This window comes from Tupaia chinensis, unplaced genomic scaffold (genome assembly GCF_000334495.1).
Source record: "Tupaia chinensis unplaced genomic scaffold, TupChi_1.0 Scaffold000090_1, whole genome shotgun sequence".
Taxonomy (NCBI): domain Eukaryota; kingdom Metazoa; phylum Chordata; class Mammalia; order Scandentia; family Tupaiidae; genus Tupaia; species Tupaia belangeri.
The window spans coordinates 59273-72529 of record NW_006159552.1 but is presented as its reverse complement, the minus strand read 5'-3'; the positions used below and the strand labels follow the sequence as shown (position 1 = coordinate 72529).

The 13257-nt window shown below is 38.4% G+C and overlaps 1 long non-coding RNA gene across 1 annotated transcript in view; it reads left to right on the top strand.

Moving 5' to 3' along the window:
• The window catches only part of LOC102478680 (uncharacterized), a 2388-nt gene extending 1198 nt beyond the window's left edge, over window positions 1-1190 (top strand). Inside the window, exon 3 of the long non-coding RNA XR_003548500.1 lies at window positions 1028-1190. This is a non-coding gene — a long non-coding RNA (uncharacterized LOC102478680). The remainder of the gene's footprint in view (window positions 1-1027) is intronic.
• Window positions 1191-13257: the final 12067 nt, after the last annotated feature.

The window sequence follows — 13257 nt, the reverse complement described above, 5'->3', positions numbered from 1 at the left end:
TATATGAAAAATATATGGTTATTTATTATGTAATATATATTTATTATATAATAGTGTTGATAAACTATATATACATACAAATATATATGTATATATAACTATATATACACAAATTAATATATCAAATAATATATAATATATAATTATATATACATCTGTATGTATATATAATTTTTCTATACATATATGTAATTATCTACTGAAAATTTAAGAAAACAGGACAAAACATTTTTTTTTTTTGGAGAGATTTTCGCTATAGGGCTTGTGCGCTCGCCAGACAGACAGAGAGAGAAAGAGACAGAAAGCGAGAAATCACCCCCAGGGGGGATGGTAACACCGCAATCCCTTCTCCTCCATTCTCCTCTCAGGATCTTGGGCACGCACGCACATGTGCCTGGCGTGTTTTAAGCCACCGGGTCCGGGATGCGAACCATGGTCGACTACGTGGGAGTCCAACGACATAGCCATTACACTAACTGCTGGTTCCCAAAACAGGACAAAACTTTAACCTTAGTAAAATGAAGTGTACAATATGAATCACTAGAGATTCTTGGTGCTGTTATGATTTTAACCCTTGAACAGAATGATTTTAAATGATAGAATGACAAGTATAATAGAGAGTGCTTTTGAGGAAAGGATTCATTAGTATTTCAAAATAATTGGAGGGACCAGCAGGTGGTATGGTGGTTAAGGGTGCTGAACTCCCACATGGCTGATTGCAGTTTGAGTCCCAGACTTGGCAGCTTGCTTTCTCTCTCTCTCTCTCGCTCTCTCACTCTCTCTGTCCCTCTCTGGTCAAATTTAAATAAGTAAATATATAAATAGAGTTAAATAAAACAATTATTTACAAACAATATTTGGATATAAAAAGTTCGACTGGATTACAATTCCATTTGCATTATGAGTTAACAGCAGATTTGGCAATGAACCTAAAGGAAGAGTTGTTAGGCTTAGAAAAGAATGATTTATTGGAATGAATGATCTGAATTCCAGTTGAGGGCAGTAAAGCAGTTTTCTTTAATTGCAGAAAAAGAGTATTCTTTTGTGGACATGGTGTCAAAAACAACCTGAGCATCTACCATCAGGAGAGTGGGTAGATGAAATGTGTGCATGTACTCCGTGGGATAGTACACAGCCATGAGAAGCAGTGGATGCAAGTGCCTAGAACGATATGGATTGTGCTTGAAAAACAGGGCTTATTGAAAACAAGAAAAGGAATCTAATGAAGTACATAGCACAATGCTATTTACATAAATTAAAAGTCCATTACAAAGTAATAATACACATCTTGTGAAAGCATATACCAAAAAAAGTACACAGTAAACAGAATAGAGTGTCTGTCCCAGGGAGGGGAAGGGCGGAGTGCAATGAGAGTGGAATAAGAAAATGAAAACCTTTCAGGGGTCAATGATATAACAGAAGGGTATAAAAAATTAGTTTCAAGAGAAAAATAAATTATGCTCAAGAAAAGACATTCTATTTTCACATTAATATTTTGATCAAGTTTTATCTGTAATTGTATAAAATTTGATATTTCATATTTCCCCAGAATAATTAGAATTTTACTTTTCTTATAATCATGTAATACAAAGTAATTTTTTCCCCACTAAGTCCATCACAGATAGTCCATCCCTTTTAGTTTAATCACCATATGAAAAATACTAGTATATTTAATTACTGCCATGAAGTAAAAAAGGGTTTGGAGTCCTCACCAGAACTTTGGTTGTTAGATAGAAACTTGACTGCCAAAATCTGCTCCAACTCTTCCACAAGCCATGCCCAAACTCCAAGTTTGAAATACAACTATGTGATTGTTTCCAAATTATGCATTTTTTGAGAGGTTTTTGCTATAGGGCGCGTGCACTCGCCAGACAGACAGAGAGAGACAGAGAGACAGAAAGTGAGAAATCACCCCCCCCAGGGGGGATGGCCACGCCGCAATCCCTTCTCCATTCTCCTCTTGGGATCTTGGGCACGCACGCACGGCATGAGTTTAAGTCACCAGGTCCAGGCCTCAAACCGTGGTGTACTATGTGGGAGTCCAGCGACATAGCCATTACGCTAACTGCTGGTCCCCAAATTTTGCATTTTTTTTAAAGGTTTGAGGGTGTTTGGACTGAAAACTTCCTATTTTTTTCTCCTAGTCACTTCCATTTGATAAAACTGTGCAGCCTGATTTACTCTGCCTGGGACAGTCTAAAGCAATAAGATATGCATAAACCTTACTCCTACTGTTTTTCTGCCTGTCACCTGTTGAGCTATCCTTCCTCTAAGAATCAGGGCACAGTTTTATAGTCGCTATTGGAAAAACCCACCCCTCTTTTTCCTGGTGCACACATACTATACTCTGCCAAGAGTGGTTTAAAAAAAAACAAACAAACAGGGACCAGCAGTTAGAGTAATGGCTATGTCGCTGGACTCCCACGTAGTCGACCGCAGTTCATGTCCTGAACTCGGTGGCTTAAAACTCATGCCGGGCGTATGTGCGTGTGTGCCCAAGATCCCGAGGGGAGAATGGAGGAGAAGGGATTGCGGTGTGGCCATTCCCCCCCGCCCGGGGGGTGATTTCTTACTTTCTGTCTCTGTGTCTCTTTCTGTCCCTGGAGAGGGCACGTGCCCTATAGCAAAAACCTCTAAAAACAAACAAACAAACAAAACTAATTCTCTTCTTTGGCTAGGAATTTTCTGTTTCTTTTCTGATTGAGTCTATGGAGGAAGAGGAGGTAGCAATAAATTTGCTTGTTTATTTGTCAGAGACTGTGAGGCTGAATCTGTGTGAAGGACCATTCACCTAGCAGTGATGACTACACATTAGAACCACCTGGGGAGCTTTAACGACATGCCCACACCTACACTGAGCCCCAGATGAATAGAGTAAGAATCACTGGGGGTGGAGTCTGGGCACTAGTAGATTTTAAAAGCTCCCCAGATGCTTCTAATAATATGTAGCCAAGACTGGTCTCCACTGTTGTAAGCACTACATTTGAATATAGAAAACTAGTCTTTAGACAACACTAGAATTAACTTAGAAAAATCAAAATTTTAAGCTACTTGTCCATGGCCCAAGATTACGGTTTAGAATTTTAACAAACAAACTTTCAAAAGATTCCCCTTCTGATTAGATTTCTTTCAAAGTTCCTTGGGGGCAGAACAGCAGGTGGCATGGTAGTTAAGGTGTTGGATTCCTATATGGCTGACTGTGGTGGAGTCCCAGACTTGGTGGCTGGAAAATCACATTGCACGTGCATGTGTGTGGTGGTGGTGGTGGTGGTGGGTGTGTGTGTGTGTGTGTGTGCCCAAAGTCCCAAGAGAAGAATGATGAAGGAATTTCAGCAGGGCCATACTCTTGGAGGGGGGTGATTTCTCACTTTCCCTCTCTCCGGTGAGCACACAAACCCTATGGCAAAAACCTCAAAACGAAAGAAAACAAAAACCAAAGTTCCTTGGGACATCGTTGCACAGCTACCTCACCACATTCTTATGAGATAAACACATTACATGTAACTAATTCAAGTTCATACCAGGCCAGCGTCAGAGAGCTAAAAACTCATTCATTCTCTTTTAAAATATTTCATCAGTTTATTTCACAGATACCTATGCTTGCCAATTATAAGCAAGGGAATACGAGGGTATTAAAGTGAGTGGAAAAACGGAATTAAAGTACAAGTTTATTTTGGTGCAAAAAAATTTGAAATTCATGTGATGTCTTTACATGATATACACGTTCCATGAACTTTTCAAAGAATTTTCACATATTGTGGGGGATAAAAAGACACTTAGGACACTACTTTACTTTTTAAGTCCTTATAATTAGTTTTCCCCAACTAAGTAAACCCAAGGCTGAGTATAATACCTTGAAAAAAAGTTCAACATTTTATACTTAAGGGATGGTACAGAGAAGCTAAAAATAGGCTGGGGCAACATTGGGAAGGGTCTTACATACTTGCAACTGTTGAAATATTTACCATTTTCTGAAAGTGGATTTTTCCATTTACTTGCTTTTGTTTGTGTTGTTTTCCCTGTTAAGGACACTTCTCTCTTTTTTTCCACACCCCATCTCCCATCCCAGCCAACTTATCACTGAGTTTTGTGCCTCTTATAGACTGACATCTACTGTAAGATTACATGTCTAAATTATTTTTCTTTCTTTTTTTTTTTTGGAGAGATTTTTGCTATAGGGCGCATGCGTTTGCCAGAAAGACAGAGAAAGAGAGAAAGACAGAAAGCAAGAAATCACCCCCCAGGGGGGATGGCCACACCGCAATCCCTTCTCCTCCATTCTCCTCTCAGGATCTTGGGCATGCACGCACATGCGCCCAGCGTGAGTTTAAGCCACTGGGTCCGGGACTCGAACCGTACTCGACTACGAGGGAGTCCAGCGACATACCCATTTCGCTAACTGCTGGTCCCCATGTCTAAATTCTAATATCCTTTTACTTGCCAGTCCTCTACTTCTCTAAAGCTATACTTCTTAAAGACAGAAACTGTATTTCACACTCTGGATTTCTAAGTGCCTATTTCAAGACCTGGCATAAAGTAAATGTTAATTAAATTCTAAAGAAATAAATGAATTTCGTCGAATCACCTGAACATCAGCCACAACTTCAGGGCTAGTTGTGATGCCGGAATGCAGAGGTGTCCAGATTGGACAAGCAGAAATCAGGTCTGTGCCACTCATCTCTTGATAAAAGCCAATCTCAAAGGACTGGACTTCGTGAATAAGGAAAGGAATTTATTCAGTGAAGTCAATATAGGGAGAGGGCAGACTGGAGTCCATAGTTACTTCCATTGTACTGCGTGAGATACAGAACTTACATAGGGAAGGGGCCAGTGTGAGTGTACATCTATTTTAGGAGTAAATAGTAAGTTATTCATTATCTTGGGAGGAGTCTTGATCTTTGTTTCCAGGTGGAATCACAAGGAGACCTGACAGCATCAGGGAGGCAGTTACTGTCTGAGGGAGCAGTTTCCATTCTGGGCAAGCAAGACAGAATAACTGATTTCAGCTCTCTACAAGGGGCTTAAAGATAAGTAATGATTAGCAAGGCAGAAGAAGCAAAATGGAGTCAGTCAAGGCAACTCTTCAATCCTCTAAGTGTGGCTTTGCAATGCTTAAGCTGATAAAATCTTCTTAGCAGGTGGTTGGTGGCATCTTCTTCTTTCCTATCTTTATAGGCTGTATTTGCAAAGATTCAACAAGGTTATTGTTAACTTGAAATCTAGGTCCATTTGTAAGGGAGAAGTGAAAGACTGAGTTTTGCTTTCAAGGGTTGATCTATCAAGATGGACTTCAAGACTAAGTACAATAAAAAATCACTCTGGTTCTATGGTTCAGTTACAGTGGTGACGACTCTTGAGGGTTGAGCACAGGGGAAAATGCAAAATAGACTTTTCACATCAGGGTAAAGCTATCAACTATGTAACCAACTCTGTTTTAGCCTGAATGGACTCATTTTATACTTTCAAGTATATATATATAGTTGGATTTCCCTTCTCTCCTCAATTTATTTATTTCCATAAGCTGAGTAAACTTAGTACTTAGGTAGTTTTAGGAGGAAATCTTCTCTTCTACAGTCTTAGAGTCATCTGTTTGGGGGACTGCTCATTAACTCCCAATAGGCAAACAGAAGACAAGGGTAATTTACATACTCAATAATGAGTAACTGAATAAATAACCAGAGATAGACTCATATATTAACTTATTGGTGGTGAGGGAGTTGCTTATGGCTTAGGTCGGAAAGTATGGGAAATACTTCTGGACTGTTTAATGCTAATGGTGAACATGGAGGCTAAATTAGCAAAAATTTCCTTCAAAGGGAAGATCGATGATAGCTATATTTGGAGAAGGGTCTGGTCTAGTCAGATAAGGGAAAATTCAGATAAGATTTCTTTCTGCATCTTCTGTAGCTCAAATGTTTTCACTATAAAATAATCTTTAAACCTACTATGGGCATCTGAATGGATTCCCATTGCAGTCAGTATGGCCTACTTACATCCTAGAATCCACAAATTCAAGGGTTTATGGAAACAGAATAATTTTATTCATTGTCTCCCTAAAAAAAAAACAAGAATAGATTTGCCACAAGTAAGTATAGCACTCCAATTCTTATAAGCATACATTTTATGACCCTTCTGAAATTCACATAATAACTTCTAACAGCTGGATATCTCATCTTCGCGTGGAATAATGAGGTATGCATCACCAGATGGGATTGGAATGCCTTTTATTTCTGTCTTTATGATTCCTTGTAGTCTACCCATCATCAAGTTGTTGATGGCAGAGAATCATGGCTGGATCAAGGAACCGATTGTCTATAACAATATAATCATCAGCCTGTTTAGAAAATTCTGACTGTACTCACTAGGGAATGAGCTCTTAGAGATCTCCAGACGATTGTGAAGTAGGCTGCACTGAGCTCTGACAAGTGTTTCACAGAAAAGTCTCTTCCTTGAGTACTACTCCTAATGCTTGTGAGACAGGATATTGTCTTGGGATAGTTTAAAACATGGTGCCTTTCATTCACTATCTTAAAGGATTTATTGAGTGCCATTGATCCAGAGACCTTTGGAAAGGTCTTATTACCAAAAGAGCCTCAGGGTTAAATACCCCTTTTTCTGGGAATACAAAAATGAGAGATGATGAGAATGCAGGAAAGAGCGCACATGAATGGATCTACAAACATCAGACCAGTTTTAATTCAGTCTCTGAATGGGGTCACTGTAGCATTCTTAGGGATACCTGGATAAAAATGCCGGTGTACTTTTGGTTTTGGAAAATTTCGATTTAGAATGTTCCTTCCATTTTTAATGATGTAAACATTCTTTAGGCATTCTTGTACCAGTTTTAGAGGAGTTTTGAACTTTTATGGGATAAAGCTTGCCATTTTCCACACCAGGAGTCACTTTATTTGAATACCAGGGTGTGTTTCTGCTTGCATACTGGCAAAGACTATTGGAAAAAAAAAAAAAGTGTGAAGTTCGATTTTATTGCTACCAGAAAATATTAGCCATAAGGTGGAAATGTGAGAAACCTCCCACTTTGCTAGAGGAAGCCAGAAATCAAGCCTCTAGGCTGTATTGAAATGGGTAATGAAGTCTTAGAACTTTTTACCTAATGCAGAGAACCATTTAGTTGATTACTATCATAAAGGGAGGGAGGCATGCCATTCTTCATCCTTCCCATCTTTTGATGACTACAATGTAGACATCATGGCTAGAGCTCAAGTAGCCATTGTGAACAAAGACATGGAAATCACATGCTGAGAATGGCAGAGAAACAGGTTCTATGGTGGTTATAGAGCTGCTATCCAAGACTACATGAAGGAGAAAGAAACTTCTAGTTCATTTAAGTCAAGTGGCTCTTATCTCCAGGAAGAATCAAAGTAACTAAAACACATGCATTAATTTTCCCTTTGGAGGATGATGCTCACAGAGGACTCCACCTTCTGAGCTTTGCTAAAAATCACTGACAACAAGCAAATTAATAAGAGAAAAGGCATACAGAGGTATCAGAGACATATGCACCAGAAGCCTTCAAATGGTAGACCCAAAGATAAAGGGGGAAGGTATCTGGTTTTATTCTTAGCTTCAATGAAGCAAGGACATTTTTGTAGAAATGTGAGTGGACAAAAAAGGGATGAGCTAATGGAAAGAGACTGAGTGGGGAAATCTAGCAAGGTCTGTTTAGATTCTTCTTGGTCTTTCTGCATAGTGTTGCTTTCTCCCAGGAATGGGATGAGACCCCTCTGGAATAAAGATCTTACATAACATTAGACATATTAAGTCAGAGAATTTTTCATGGCGAACTCTTACACAGAAAGGAAAGAGAAAGTTAGGGCAATATTTTTAGATTTTATGACTGGTTTTAAGAGTTTCTGGTTTCCATGACTCACTTTGGGAAATAAGAATTTTAGTTTCTAGGGACTGCCTCCAGGGGGAATGAGGGGCCAGAACAGGAGGATAAGAGAAGGTCAGAGGAAAACCATGCCCCTAAGGCTGTTTCTGAGGTCTTCAGTTTAGATTATCATTTTTTGAGCCCCAACACTAGCTAATCTTATTCTATGAAATTGTGAATTGCTATGGACTGACGTGTCTCCCCCAGATTCATATGGTGAAGTTCCTTTTTTTTTTAAAGAATTATTTTATTTTATTTATTCATTCATTTATTTTAACTTGACCAGATTGAGACACAGAGAGAAAGAGAGGGAGGGAAAGTGAGAAAGCAAGCCACCAGATCCGGGACTTAAACCATGGTTGACAATGTGGGAGTGTCCAGCACCTTAACCACCACGCCACCTGCTGGTCCCCATATGGTGAAGTTCAAACTTCCAACATGATGGCATTTGGATGCTATTTGGAGCCTTTGAGTGATAATTGGTTCATGAAGGTAGAACCCGTATAATGTGGTCATTGCTCTTATAAGAAGAGACCAGAGAGCTTGATTCCTTTCTCTCTGTTCCTTCTACATGAGTATTCAATGAAAAGATTGCTGTGTGCGAAATAAGAAGAGAGCTCTTACCATGTACTAGATCTGTCAGGACTGAGATCTTGGGCTTCCCAGCCTCCAGAACTGTGCGAAAGAAACATCTATTGTTTAAGCCAACCAATCCATGGCATTTTGTTATAGCAGCTCAAACTGATCAAGACCTGGGTAGGACTGTACAATGGACTCCTATGCACGTATTGCCCAGTTTCAACAATATCACCATTACTGATCTTGTTTCATCTGTACTCTCTTGCCTATCCCCTCTTTTCTGCATGTCTTAAGAAAATCAGCATTCTATTATTTTACCCACAAATATTTTAGCATGTATCTGTGGAAGATAAAGACCCTTTGTGTTTGAATGAATTAGGCTTCAAATAAAGCCCATAGACTGTGATAGGTTAACATAAATGCTAAATTTTTTTGAGAGGTTTTTGCTATAGGGTGCATGTGCTTGCTAGAAAGAAAGAGAGAGACAGAAAGCAAGAAATCTCCCCCCCAAGAGGGATGGCCGCATGGCAATCCCTTCTCCTCCATTTTCCTCTTGGTATCTTGGGCATGCACACACGTACCCAGTGTGAATTTAAGCCACCAGGTCCAGGACTTGAACTGCGGTCGACTACATGGAAGTCCAGCAACATAGCCATTACATCAATTTCTGGTCCCAGTGCTAAATTTTTTTAACTTATAGGTTTTCCCTACTCTCTTATTTTTAAAATTTATTTATTTATTTTACATACTTTCACTGAACATCCAGCCAGAATACACTGTAAAGTGACTTAATCATACATGCTATCATCAACAAATTATTTTCCATTTCTTGTTTCTTGTATACATTTTTTCCTATTTCTCCCCCTCTGCCATTTCCCATCCTCCTCCCACCCTATCTCTGGTATCTGCAGTTGCTTTCCATTCCTTTATTTTTTCCCACATTGTATTGATTCGCAAAATATCTTAATTAATTTAAATACTTTCAGTAGTAAGCTCAGCTGATATATACATATCTGTGAAGAAAAATTGAATTTAGGCTCGAAAAATCTGTGGGTACAATGAATATACTATGAAATAGTACATAACTGAGGCTATATAGCTTACTGTGATCATTAAATAGGTATTTTTTAAATACTTTTTTTTTAATTTCAAGAAAGGAAGTTTTAACTTTACTAAATCAAAATAAAAAATGTTAACAGAACTTTGTTTAATACTTAAAGTCAGGAAACAGGTTAGGATTCCGTTCAAGTAGTAGGTATATGTACCTGTCCACAACTCAAGAGAAGACAAACTCCTTAACACTGGTAAACAAAGCATAGAAGATCAGTAACGTTTTAGTCAAAAGTCATAAAATTCTATTTCACCAATTTGAACTCATGTACTTTATCTTCTGTTATGGTCCAATCTTTCTGTTTAAATTCTGGAAGATAACCCTACTCTGGACTTGTCCCTAGCTGGTCATTTTCTTAGTTGTTTTAGAACTCTTATTTCTTTGTGACTGACTTTAATTTTCCTGGGATAGCACTCCCTTCAGAACTTCTTGGAGAGCTGGTCTGGTGTTGGTGAATTCTTTCAGATTTCGTTTATCTGAGAATGTTCTTGTCTTCTCTTCTCATATGAAGGATAATCTTGCTGGGTATAGTATTCTTGATTGAAATTGTTTTTCACTCAACACTTTGAGTATATTTTCCCATTCTTTCCTTGCTTGTGTTGTTTTCAATGAAAGGTTCGCTGTGAGCCTGATGGGATATCCTTGTAGGTAACTTGATGTATTTCTCTTGCCAATCTTAGTATCTTGTCTTTGTCTGTGGTTTTGGTCAACCTGGCTATAATGTGTCTTGGAGAAGATCTTCTTGAGTTGATCCTATTTGGGGTCCTTTGTATTTCTTGGGACTGGATCTTTAAATGCCTCTCTAGGTTTGGGAAGTTTTCCTACTCTCTTTTCCTTGGAATTTTTTTGATGAAACCACTGGGTTGTGTGTCTCATAGAAGTTTCCATAGCCTGGATTTTGCTAATTGCATTTCCATGACACAGTTTAATAGGCTCTTCTGTCTTCTGAATTTATTATAAAGTGGCAAATGGATCTAAAACCTCCATCAAATTAAGTCTCTAGGTGTTTTTCTTTTTTTTTCACAATCCTTTACAGATGAATTACATTCTTTTTCCCACAGAAGGCACATAAAATATGGTTGACTTTGTGTGTGTGTATGTGCATGCATCCATGCAATCTCAGCAGTTGATGTTCTAGATAAATGTTCATTGATTCATCAGGTATTGCAAATTTCATTTTTCCTTATAATAATTATTATTTTAGGTATATTTGCAATATTTTACTCATGACAAGTTATTTTTCTTATTGATGTTCAAATTGTCCTAGTTAGCCTCTTCATGTTGGCTGCTGAGTACTTTTGACACAATCCAGATAGTGTTGATGAGTTTCTGTTTCTGGGTTCATCTTTAATATTTCCTGCCCAAGATATGAAATCAGTCATTTTCCCAAGGAACTCTGGTGTCCTTAGTGGGAGATGATACATTGAGACTACCGATAAGATTCTAGGAGACTACATCATTGTTGCATCCATTGTTATTATCATGTCTAGTTGTGAGGGGTCCTTTGCATTTTCTGGGTCAGGATTTTTTTTTTTTTTGAGAGGTTTTTGCTATAGGGTGCATGTGCTCGCCAGACAGAGAGACAGAGAGATAGAAAGCGAGAAATCACCCCCCCCCGGGGGGGGATGGCCACACCGCAATCCCTTCTCCTCCATTCTCCTCTAGGGATCTTGAGCACACATGCACACGTGCCCGGCGTGAGTCTAAGCCATCGGGTCCGGGATTCGAACCATGGTCGACTATGTGGGAGTCCAGTGACATAGCCATTACCCTAACTGCTGGTCCTGGGTCAGGATATTTTAATGCCTCTCTAGGTATGGAAAGTTTTCTCCCAGGATTTCATGGACTAGATTATCAATGACCTTACTAGTTTCTTCACCTTCTGGGCTACTGATTATCCAGATGTTTAAGTACTTAATGGTATCTAGAATTTCTCAAATATCATGCTCATTATGTTGGGTTATTTTCACAGCCTTTTGGTGATTTATTTTCTAGGTCAGAGGTTTTTGTCTTCAACATCTGAGATTCGATCTTCTGCATGGTCTAATCTGTGTTTAATACATTTTTTTTTAGAGGTTTTTGCTATAGGGCGCGTGTGCTCGCCAGACAGACAGAGAGAGACATAGAGACAGAAAGCGAGAAATCACCCCCCAGGGGGGTTGGTCACGCCGCAATCCCTTCTCCTCCATTCTCCTCTCGGAGTCTTGGGCACGCACGCACATGTGCCCGGCGTGAGTTTTAAGCCACCAGGTCCGGGATGCGAACTGTGGTCGACTACGTGGGAGTCCAGTGACATAGCCATTACGCTAACTGCTGGTTCCCTGTGTTTAATACTTTTGAGAGAGGTTTTGATTTCCTGTATTACAGCCTTCATGTCTAATAGCTCCATTTGATTCTTTTTTTAATGGCGTGAATGGACCCCTGTTAATTGATTCTATTTTAATTACTGATACAGTAGGTTTAAGTCCAGATTTAATAATAACATCGAATGTAAGAGAATTAGATTTCCCAACTAAAAGACACAGTCTGACTGAATGGAAAATAAACAAGAGCTTTCCATGTGCTGCTTACAAGAAACACATCTCACTGACAAAGACATATGCAAACAGAAAGTCATGGAAAAAGTCATTATACAAATAGAAACAAAAAATAATAAATAAACAAACATAAATAAAAGTTAAAAGACTGAAGTCATGATACTGATATTAGACAAAATAGATTTCAAGCTAAAAATCAATAAAAAGAGACAAGGTAACTATATAGTATCAAAGGGATTAATTAATCAAGTTATACTAATTATAAATATTTATGCACTCAACAAATATATAAAACAAAGATTGATAGACTTAAAAAGAGAAACAGACAACAACACACTAGTTCTTGGGGATTTTCTAGTCTCACTACTGAATAAGTCACCCAGACAAAAAATAAACAAAGAAACACCGGAGCTAAATGATAGCATAAACCAAAGGGACCTGACAGATATTTATAGAATATTTCACCCCACAACTACAAAAATACACATTTTTCTCAGCCCCAAATGGAACACTTTTGAAGACAAAACAAATCTCTACAAATATAAAAAAGTAAAAATCATACCTAGCATATTTTCTAATCACGATGGAATTAAAGCTTGAAATTAACAAGAAAAAGAGCTTTCAGAAATATATGAATATGGGACGAGGAGGTCGTGTGGTGGCTGATGTGCTGGACTCCCACATGGTGGACTGTGGTTTGAGTCTCAGACCTGGCAGCTTGAAACTCAAGCTGGTCACATGTGCATGTGTCCTCAAATTCTAGAAGAATAGAGGAGAAGGGACTGTGGCATAACCATCACTCCAGGGGGTGATTTTTCAGTTTCCACTCTCACTGTCTCTTTCTGTCTCTCTGGCAAGTGCATGTGCCCTATGGTAAAAACCTAAAAAAAAAAAAATTAAAAAAAATTAAAAAAAAAGAATAAATGTGAGCTAAATACATGAATACATGGACATCAAACAATTTACTCTTGAATGACTTTGAAAGTACTGAAGAAATTAAGAATGAAGTTTAAAAATTATTTGGAACAAATGATAATGAAAACACAACTCTTGAAAAAGCTTTCGGATACAGTGAAAGCAGTGCTAAGTGGGAAGTTTATAACAATTAGTGCTTATGAGAAAACAAATAGAAAGAA